The sequence below is a fragment of the Passer domesticus genome, chromosome 8 (assembly GCF_036417665.1).
Source record: "Passer domesticus isolate bPasDom1 chromosome 8, bPasDom1.hap1, whole genome shotgun sequence".
Taxonomy (NCBI): Eukaryota; Metazoa; Chordata; class Aves; order Passeriformes; family Passeridae; genus Passer; species Passer domesticus.
In genome coordinates this window covers 25562515-25572765 of record NC_087481.1, presented here as the reverse complement: position 1 = coordinate 25572765, position 10251 = coordinate 25562515, and the positions used below count along the sequence as shown (strand labels likewise).

Here is a 10251-nt window from a genome sequence, read left to right as displayed (position 1 = left end):
AGGTCCTGCTAAGGTATCATACTGGGGCCGCGGGTATCTTTGTGTTTCTACCCCTACAGGATCCTTGTGGGTAGCTGCTAAATGGACCCGAGCAGCTGTGTTAGATGGAACCGGACCTCAGACAACTGAGCGAGGAGGACTGTCGGCGAGTGGAGGCAAAGCTGCTGATCACCATTCGACCGATACTTCTCAAGCTGAAAGGACAGTGTAGCTTTGCCATTGACCGAGCGACTGATCGGTGTCAATCTCTAGACAATATACTAAGCCTGATTCCGGCGCTGCTGGGGTCGGCTGTTGCTTGTCTCTGCCCCAGCACGGGAAAAAGTGGTTCTGGGTAGGCCGCGCTCTCGAAGAAGGAGTCTGGACTCTTGCTTTCGGTCTTCAGTCGAGTTTATTATTTCTTATCTACAAAGATTTTCTGTCTGTCCAGCCGAGGTCTGTTCAGCAGGACAGCCAAAGGCACTCTCTCCCGCCCACGAGGTGGTTGTCTCTTTTATAATGAAAATTACGTATTCGATATTTACCTTTACTTCCCAATACTTTCTGCCCTTGTTGGCAAGTGTCCTCTTTCCGTGAACCAATCCACACATGCCAACATCATCCTGAACATGGATGCCAAGGAGAAGAAAGAAGAAGGACAGGGCACGCCCAAATTCCTCCATCTTGGGACTCCTGATCCATGTACAGAATTCTAGACCCCCCTGTACAATACATAAAACCCCCCTGTACAGTGCATTCTAACTTAACTTCTAACAAGTGAATAACATTCCCTCACCATTTAGACATGAAATTCTCTCATCTCCTCACCTTCAGGTGTCATTTCTTTAAAAGGATCAAAGTCAAGCCACCAGGTACTTTTGGCAACATTCCAGGGCCTCCGAGCCCCCCAAGGGTTGTCTCGGTAGCTCTGGACATCCGGAGTGATGTACTGAGCTCCCACATCTCTCCCTTCTGTTTGCACCAAAAGCACCCTCTTTACAACTCGACTCATGACACTCCGCACACACAAAAGAATGCATGGGATTACAATCAAGAGAACTATGAGAATCACCAAAATTTGAAACCCTATCTTTAAAATTTCTTTTCCCAAAGGTGAAAGATCAAAAAACTTTGCTATGTCCTCAATCCAAGATCCTGTGATCTCGCCAAGTTTCTTCACACTCTCCTCTATTTTTTCGATATTTTCATGAATTGACCTGGAATGGTCGGAGAGATTCATACAGCACATTCCTTCAAATTCTTTGCACCCATGGCCGTGAGCAAGCAAATGATAATCGATTGCTGCTCTGTTTTGCAGAGTTGCCCGTCTTACACTGTTCATGTCTTGTAACATGTCACTCAGTGCAAGAGAGACTGATTGAGCATGCTTGCTTAGCCAACAACCCATACGATCCAATTGAGTCAAAGCAATTCCTGATGCTGCCTGAGGTGAGAAAATTGCTATCGCAATTCTCCTTGCCTTGCTCCAAGTGTAAACCCTGTCATCACAATTCTCATCGAAATATTGTAAAGATCTTTTTTCTTTATGTTTTTGTTCTCTCTGCATCTTTAAATCTGGCGTCAGCATTGAAATTCTTCCAATGCTGCATGGACCTCCCTTGGCATTCGCAGGAATACCATGCCAAATCCTGTCTCCACAAATCAAAAAGAATCTCTTTGGCAGTTGCACTGGGACTTGGAGTGACCCTTTGTCTGTCACCATGGTGTTGTTGCACCAGGCTGACGCATTTCTGTAGAATTCATGATTGGGAGTAACATCAATAGTTTTGTTTGGCTTTGCTGTACCTGAAATTTCAAATTGCATGCATACATTCATTGTCATGGACCCGAAAATCTCCAATTCCTGAGGTTCAGAAGAAGCCACAGGAAGAGAATGTGTCCAAGTATACCATTCATTCACAGGATCTTTAACGACCTGTGAGATCTCGATTGCAGTGTGTCCTGGAATTGGCCATTCATTCACTGGCAATCCAATCATGCATGCTGAAAATGGCCTCCCTGGTCTGGAGTGCGTCAGGCAAATGCTATCTAAATCTGCTGCTTGGGCTAAAGCTTCCCAAACATTTTTCTCTGGTTGATTGACTGGTAAATTTGCTTTGTTGTTCAAAACCATTGGCAATGAGACAAAACACATGAACATTGCAAAGTTTATCACCCCACCTTCCTGACTAAATATCACCATTTTCCACCCAAAGCTTTTCAGAAAACCCCCCAAAGTCTTTTATTCTTCTGTTTCTTCTAGATTATTGCTTGTAGTTTGAGTCTCCTCCTCTGTCTGAGTACTTGTCTCTCTGTTTCCGGGATCTGTGTTCTTTTGTTCTTGAGTTCGAAACGGCTTCACGTGTCGTGCCGACACCCACTTCGGACCTTGCTCTGTGGAAACACAAGCGAAACCCTTGCCCCAAGTGATTAGTTTGAAAGGACCTTCTATCTGTCCTGATTCTGGGTTTCTGACCAAAACTAAAGGATTCTCCCTTAATCTTGCTTGTGAACTGTTTGAGAAATGTCTCAAGATCGGAGGATTGGGTTCTGAGGATGAACTATTTAGGAAATTCAACACATACAATGCTTTATTTACTTTCATGTGTGGCGTCGCCTCTGGCTCCCCCCTCCTCTGTCTATCTAGAAGGGATTTTAAGGTATGGTGTGTTCTTTCAATGATTGCTTGACCTGTGGGTGTATGTGGAATACCAAAGGTATGTCTGACACCCCATTTTTTCAAAAATTTGTCAAGCACCCTGCCTGTATAAGTTGGACCATTATCTGTTTTTATTTCCTGAGGCACGCCCAATGACGCAAATGCTTGTAGAAAGTGTCGACAAGCATGGTCTGCTGTTTCTCCTGCATGTGCTGAAGCAAAGACTGCTCCCGAAAATGTATCAACTGAAACGTGAACATTTTTGAGCCTCCCAAATGAGGGATATTTTGTGACATCTGTTTGCCATAGTTGAAGACTTTCCAGTCCTTGCGGATTGACCGCTCCTGTTGAGGCTGGTGGCTGTACAAGTTGACAATCTGGACAAGCATTGATGATCTCTCTCGCCTGAGTTTTTGTGAGACGAAAGGATTCCATCAATGCATGTGCATTCTGATGAAAAAAACTATGACTCAATTTTGCCTGCTCAAAAATGTCTGGGAGTGTCTGTGAAATGGGCATTGTCAACCTGTCTGCTCGAGCATTCCCCTCTGCTAAAAATCCTGGAAGTGTTGTGTGAGCTCTGATGTGTGTGATAAAATATTCATGTTCTCTATTTTCTAACAAAGTTTTCATGCTCACCAAATATGAATACAATATTTCATTGTTGGCCTCTTTCAAGAGTGTACCTTCCAAGCGTCTGACTACCCCTGCGACATATGCGGAATCCGTAATCAAATTGAGAGGTTGTTCAAACAGCTGAAATGCTCGAGTGACTGCTGCCAATTCCACAATTTGTGGAGAACCCTGAATCATCCTCACATCCGAGTCCCATTTCCCTGTCTCTGAGTTCACCCATGTGATCACTGACTTGTGTGTCTTCCCTGAGCCATCAGTGAATACTGTGATCCCGTCTAGAGGTTCTTCACTTATTCTTGGCTTTGCCCTGTAACATATTTGTGACTGCAGCACTCTGTGTTGTGGAAAATGAATTATGCAAGTTCCTGGGAAAGCTAACAATGCAATTATTAAATCTTTTGATTTCTGCATCGCCCATTTAAAATTGCATGCACAGTGGAGTCTTCGATGTCAACAGTGATTGTTTTTCAAACAGTCTTTGACTCGAGGTCTTTGGCCTCGCTCCTGGACTTAAATAAGGAATTTGAAACTCTTGTGTCTGTATCCTTTTCATCGCATCGAATGATGGCATATATCCTTTCCTTGCTTCTGCTGCTGAAAACATCCATGCCGGAATTCCCTCTGATGCTGCGATTCGTATCACGTCTTCTTCTTGCCCTTGATCCTCGTATAATGTATCTTTAAGTTCTAACTGTGGTACTGTTTTCTTTAACGTTGCCTTCCCTTTACATGTTGTTGGAAAAAACTGCTGCATGGTTGCAGTCCTGCCACGAGATAACGTTGTGGCTCTGCCCTGCATTTCGGTCATCCCCCCACTGGGTTGCCTGGACAGGTGCGATGACGTCACGAGCTCGATCGGCTCCTCAGCCACATCGATTGGCTGCAGCAGTTGTGTTTGTGGAACCTGAGCCTGCACGGATTTTGACTGAGCCAGCAATGGAGGTTGAACACCTGAGCACCGCCCTGAGATGGGAGTGGTCTGAACCACAGGGGTTGGGATCGAGGAAACCGGAACCGGAGAAGGGGTGGAGCCCCGGGATACGGAGCCCCGAGATCGGCCCCTCCTCGCCCGAGACGTCACCGAGGATCGGACCCGCCCCCGACCGCGCTCCGTCCGCATTTTTCGCGTGTGCGCTTTTTCGGGAATGCTTCCCGTCTCCCCTGGACTGACGTCACTGTCTCCGCCCCGCTCCCCTTCTGATGTCTCCTCCCCAGTGTCTGTCCCCGACTCCTCCCTCTCTGATGCTGTGTCCACACCCCGTCCCCGTGTGTACGATCCCTGCTTCGCCCGTGCCCGTGTTTGCTCCGCGATGCGAGCTGACCGCCGCGGTTCGACTTCCGGGTCCTGCGTCACCGCCCTGCGTCCCCTACGTCTACTTACGGGTGCTGCTCGGAATTCCGCGGCTGCTCTGAGCTTGTTCCCCGTGTCTGACGTGGACGCTGTGATTTGGGAGCCCTTCCCGGATGTCCCGCGTGTCTCGCCCCCCGCGTGCGTCTTTGGCACGGCGCCCGCCAAGGCCGCCACCCCCGGTGTGGGTCCCCCAAAACCCGTGCCAAAACTCGTGTTCCCCACCGCTTCCGCGCCCCCCCCGCCGGTCGCGACCGCCGCCGTCGCCGCCGCACCGCCGCGAGAAAGCGTTTCCCCATCCCCCTTCAATCCCCCGCGGACCCCCCTTCCCGATTCTTCCGCCTCCCCCGCCCCTTCGTTCCCCGAGATTCGAAATTCAGGAACAATCGTCCCCGACCCCTCGATCTCACTGGGTGGAGATCTCAGCTCTTCTGGGGTTGGGATTGTATTAGCGTCTGAATCGGAGCCTGAACCCCCCTCAGTTTCTGGGGTCTCAGGGCGTTTTGGAGGTCTCTTGGGACTTTGGGATGACAGGGCTGAAAGCAGTGCCTTTTCCCCTCGCTCCTCTCCCTCGGGAGCTGTCCCCCCCGGGCCAATTGGAACCAGAGCCAATCTCTGCACCGAACCATGCTCTGTTTTCCCCGCCCTTGTGGGAGTTGTGGAACCTAATTCCCTGGCTGATCTCCGACACCTTGCAGAGATAGCCTCTAACATAATTCTCGCTGGAGATAACAGCTTGAAAGCCGTCTCTTCCTTTCTGGCAGCTAAAAAATATAAATTCTGTTAACTTCTTGCCAAAAGCCCACCTCAAACAACACATGTGTTTCTGCAAACGGATAATTATATCTGACCCACAATAATAACTCTTTGAGCTCCTTTTTAGAAACCCCCTCTGCGTACGCTTCTGTCACGCCTTGTAAGGCTGACAATGTTTCTATTTGTTCCTGTGTGAGTGTGTTCCCCATGTTTCTTAATTTTTGACCTTCTCACCGAATTTGTGTCGTCAGAGCAGTCTGGAGGCTCCCGGTTCCCGTCCAGCAGGTCACAGGAGATGGATTCAGGGGCCCTTCTGATTCCACTCCGGGCTGTTCTGATACGAGGTTTCTTCGGGAGAAGTGGAGTGCGGTGTTCTCTCTTTGGCTGCTGCTTCTTCGGACTCTTCTGGCTGCCTTCCCAAGGAGTTATCAGTGCTCTCCTGGGAATGAGTCCAGCTCCGGGAACTGCCCGCCTGGGAGCTGCCCGCTCGGGTGCTGCCCACCTGGGTGTTCTCTTTGCAGCTCACTCTTCGGCTCTCCGCTCGAGCTGTCCTTTTCGCTTTTCGTTCTTCGTGCCCACCTTCGGGCCCCCCTTCGTGCCCACCCAGGGACGCCAGATGCTGGGGTCGGCTGTTGCTTGTCTCTGCCCCAGCACGGGAAAAAGTGGTTCTGGGTAGGCCGCGCTCTCGAAGAAGGAGTCTGGACTCTTGCTTTCGGTCTTCAGTCGAGTTTATTATTTCTTATCTACAAAGATTTTCTGTCTGTCCAGCCGAGGTCTGTTCAGCAGGACAGCCAAAGGCACTCTCTCCCGCCCACGAGGCGGTTGTCTCTTTTATAGTGAAAACTATGTATTAGATATTTACCTTTACTTCCCAATACTTTCTGCCCTTGTTGGCAAGTGTCCTCTTTCCATGAACCAATCCACACATGCCAACATCATCCTGAACATGGATGCCAAGGAGAAGAAAGAAGAAGGACAGGGCACGCCCAAATTCCTCCATCTTGGGACTCCTGATCCATGTACAGAATTCTAGACCCCCCTGTACAACACATAAAACCCCCCTGTACAGTGCATTCTAACTTAACTTCTAACAAGTGAATAACATCCCCTCACCATTTAGACATGAAATTCTCTCATCTCCTCACCTTCAGGTGTCATTTCTTTAAAAGGATCAAAGTCAAGCCACCAGGTACTTTTGGCAACATTCCAGGGCCTCCGAGCCCCCCAAGGGTTGTCTCGGTAGCTCTGGACATCCGGAGTGATGTACTGAGCTCCCACACGGCGCTTCATACGTTTTATTATAGAGGGCCTAAGAGATTAGCTTGTATTAAGTGTCAAAATAACTCTGTGTGCTGCATGGATATTGTTCTTTTGCGGGGGGTGTCAGCAAACTAAGTGGGTGCATCAGTCCCAGTTACCTGAGCTGTGGTGCAGAAGCTGTGCATTTTATTGGCAGCGGGATTCCTGGCAAGCAGAACTCCAGGCCTTTACAGGGTTACCTGGCCGCCAAGGGTTACAGTTGTATGAGTCCCCAGAACAGAAAATTCTCGCATGGTTTAGGTGGGAAACCCAGCACTTTGCCAGACGCGCTTTAGGGCAATCTCAGTCGTGTATCTTACAGTCTTAAATGTGGTCGGGGTATTCCCCTCTCCCAGTTAGATGTAGTAGGTCCGATTCTGGGGGATCAAGATCCTAATCAAGTGTGGGACGATTGTTTAAGGGCTCTAAAAAGATTAAGTCTGGGCGGCTCAAGAAAGAAAAGGGGGAGAGGAAGGAAGAGACATTCTTAACGGTTTGTGGGCAACCTGTTAATTCCCCAAATGTCTGGATGGTTCAAAACAGCGCCTGGGAAGATCAGGGTGATGTGGCAGACTTATGCTACAGTTTTACTCGTATTTGCCCTCTTAATAGACAGCCCAGACATTGCCAAAGGAGTGGGAACCCACCAAGCGTGGGCCCCACCTCAGCCCAAGACTAATATCTGGATCACCATGGCAAATTTAACTAACCAGGAGGCTATTTGCTTGTCATTATCTTCTCCCGGTAATCCATTTACAACCTGTTTGGTTGGACTGCCGGCAGATCCCTGGCCATGCCCATCGAAAATACCCACCTGCAAAACCAATGACGCCAGGGTCAGTGTAGATAACTGGGACCAATGGATTTCTCATTTTCCTATAGCACCGCAGGAACCCCAAGAATTGGAACTGTTAGGCTCAGTGATGGCAGATGCATGCCTTAGGTTTAAGCATAAAAGTCAGCTGCCAGCCAAAAACTATTCTACTATTGTAACCTCCAGCATGGCCATTTACCGTAATGCAACAACCTGGTGCAATTATACCACAAAGAGGGTGTCGATCTCATCAAATGACCCTATTCAATTACCAGCAGGTTACTTTTTAATATGTGGGGATCGTGCTTGGCCCGGTGTCCCATCGATGCTGAGCGGGGGGCCATGTACAATTGGTCGCTTGTCTCTACTCACACCCAATACATCAATGATCCTTAATATGAGCCGCTGCTATCACAGAATTAAAAGAATGGCCCATGCGTTTGCTGCTGACTGCAAAGATGATGTAAAATTTTGGTCCCCAGGGGCCATAGTGGCAGCATCCTTTTTAGCTCTAGGGGTATCAGCAGCAGGTGCCCATGCCATTTTAAACAAGCTAGGATGCTGGCTTGCTAAACAAACTAATGCCACCTCTTTAGCACTTTCTAGCCTTTTGCTTGATGTTGATTCTATTCGCCATGCAACGCTTCAGAATAGAGCTGCAATTGATTTCCTTTTACTGGCACAAGGCCATGGTTGTGAAGAATTTGAGGGCATGTGTTGCATGAACCTCTCTGATCATTCCCAGTCCATTCACTCCCAGCTCTCTGAGCTGTGAAGGTTAACTGGAAATTTACAGGTAGAATCGGACTCTGGCATTGATGAGTGGCTCAAATCTTTAGGCTTGGGATCATGGTTGTGCTCTATTGTTAGAGTCATCATTATAGTAGGCATTATAGCTTTGTTAGTAGTGTTAGTTTTGCCTTGTTTTTGCATGTGCTTACAGAACATGGTTCAAAGAATGATATTTGCTGCATCTAATCAGACTATGCTTGTGCAACAGAAAAACAGGGGAAGTGTGGAGGATTTTGTGAACAGCTGGCTAGCTAACAAAGGTCACACTGACATAATACCGTTAGTTAGGGATGAAGGAGACGAGGATAGGAGTCAGCAGTCAGTGTCCAAACCTGGCAAGGGCACTGTGCCCTTGGTGCAACATCAGGATGGGGGAGAGGATCGTTAGTTAGAAACATGAAGAAAAGATGTGAACAGCTGCAGCATAGTAGCCTCAAGAATGATAAGGTAGGCGTAGTTAGCTGATAAGTAACTAACCAATAATGAGCTCACCTTTTGCAATATGTATTAGCCTCATTAACACCAATATAAATGTATGTGCCTATCAATAAAGTTTTGAGATTTGCTGATCACTCATATTGAGTGCTGCATTTCTTCCGCCGATTACCACATGCCTGCTCTGAAAGGGCTTCCCTTGAGAGGAACCCCTTGATGAGCCATGGTAAGAGTGCCATCGAGGGGACCCTCCATCTGAAGGGACCTTCACAGATGAGAAAGATGTCCAAAAGCCCCCAGAATGGTCTTGAGGGAAACTGAAGACGGAAACTGCATTTCCCCTTGTTTCAGGAGGCTAAACTGAGGAAAATCCCCCTTGATTCACTTTTTATTTGGGATTAAAGTGAGGGGAAATGATCCTTATGCATCATGTAGGGATCTAAATCGAGAGGGAAGCTCCGTTCTCCCCTCGACTCAGGGCTTTGACCTGGCGACAAGAGGGAGTTTCCCCCGGTTTAATTCCTGCAGCAGCTGGAACAGAAGGGCGAGGATGGGCTGGCGCTGCCGCTGCACTCAGGCGGTCCCTGGCACGGCAAACCCGCCCGGCACCGAGCGATGCCGCCGGACGCCCGGCACGGCCCGTGCCCGCCCGCCGGAGCCGGCAGCGCTGGGAGCTCCATGGAGCAGCTCAGCCCCGCTCCGCGCTCGGCCCTGCGAGCCCGGCACGGAGCGGGGGCTGCGGGCACATCCCCGTGCTGGGCAGAGCCGCTGCTCGGCCGGGCATCCTTCATCCCCTCGGGCAGCGGCCAGGGGCCGAGGGCACAGTCCTGCTGCCGAGGCTGGACCCGGCTGCTTCGCCTCTCGTTCTCTTGCAATGATCGGTTTGATAAGAAATTCCAAGAATTCCCCCCGGTCGTGTCCCTTATTCCGGTGACCGGGGAGTGATCTCTCCCTGGCCTTTCCCGACACTCGAGCCTTTCCTGTGCTCTGTTGCCTGCCCAGGGGCAGCAGGAGGGGCACAGAGCGGCTGTGCTGGCACCGGGCACCTGGCCTGGCCCAGCCCAAGAACCCCCGCGGTAATTCACTGCTCAGAGCCCCAGGAGCTCCTTCCCCGGGGCTGCGGTTCTTCACCGGCTCCAACAAAGTGGGGCCCTTGTTCTTAGCGAGGTTTTTGTAGGACAGGAGTGGTCGCCTCGCGTGGTTTCTGCTTCTGAATGTGCCTCTGGCTCCGAATATGGGGCCGGGAGTCACTGTCATACAAGAAAACAAAACTGCCACGGTGATTTCCATGACACGCCCTGGCCTTCGCTCCCTTCCCCGCCCCCGCTGGTTTCCCTCACGCCGAGTGTTCACAGCGGCCAAAAGCCGCTCCCACATCGGCTCCGTCCTGCGGCAGCAACTCGAGTGTCCGCGGTGTCCGATTCGGGCGGCGGCCCCAGCTCGAGTGCCCGGAGAATCTGTCCTGCGACACCAGCGGCAGTGCCCGCTGTGTCCGGCCGGGAGCGGAGCGGAGCGGAGCTCGGCGGCGGCCCC

General features: G+C 50.1%; 1 long non-coding RNA gene across 1 annotated transcript; it reads right to left on the bottom strand.

Moving 5' to 3' along the window:
• Positions 1 to 372: 372 nt before the first annotated feature.
• Positions 373 to 10251, bottom strand: LOC135306216 (uncharacterized). Its single transcript, XR_010367042.1, has 2 exons — positions 5613 to 10251; positions 373 to 2373 (listed from the first exon to the last, which is right to left on the bottom strand). It is a non-coding gene; the product is annotated as an uncharacterized LOC135306216 (long non-coding RNA).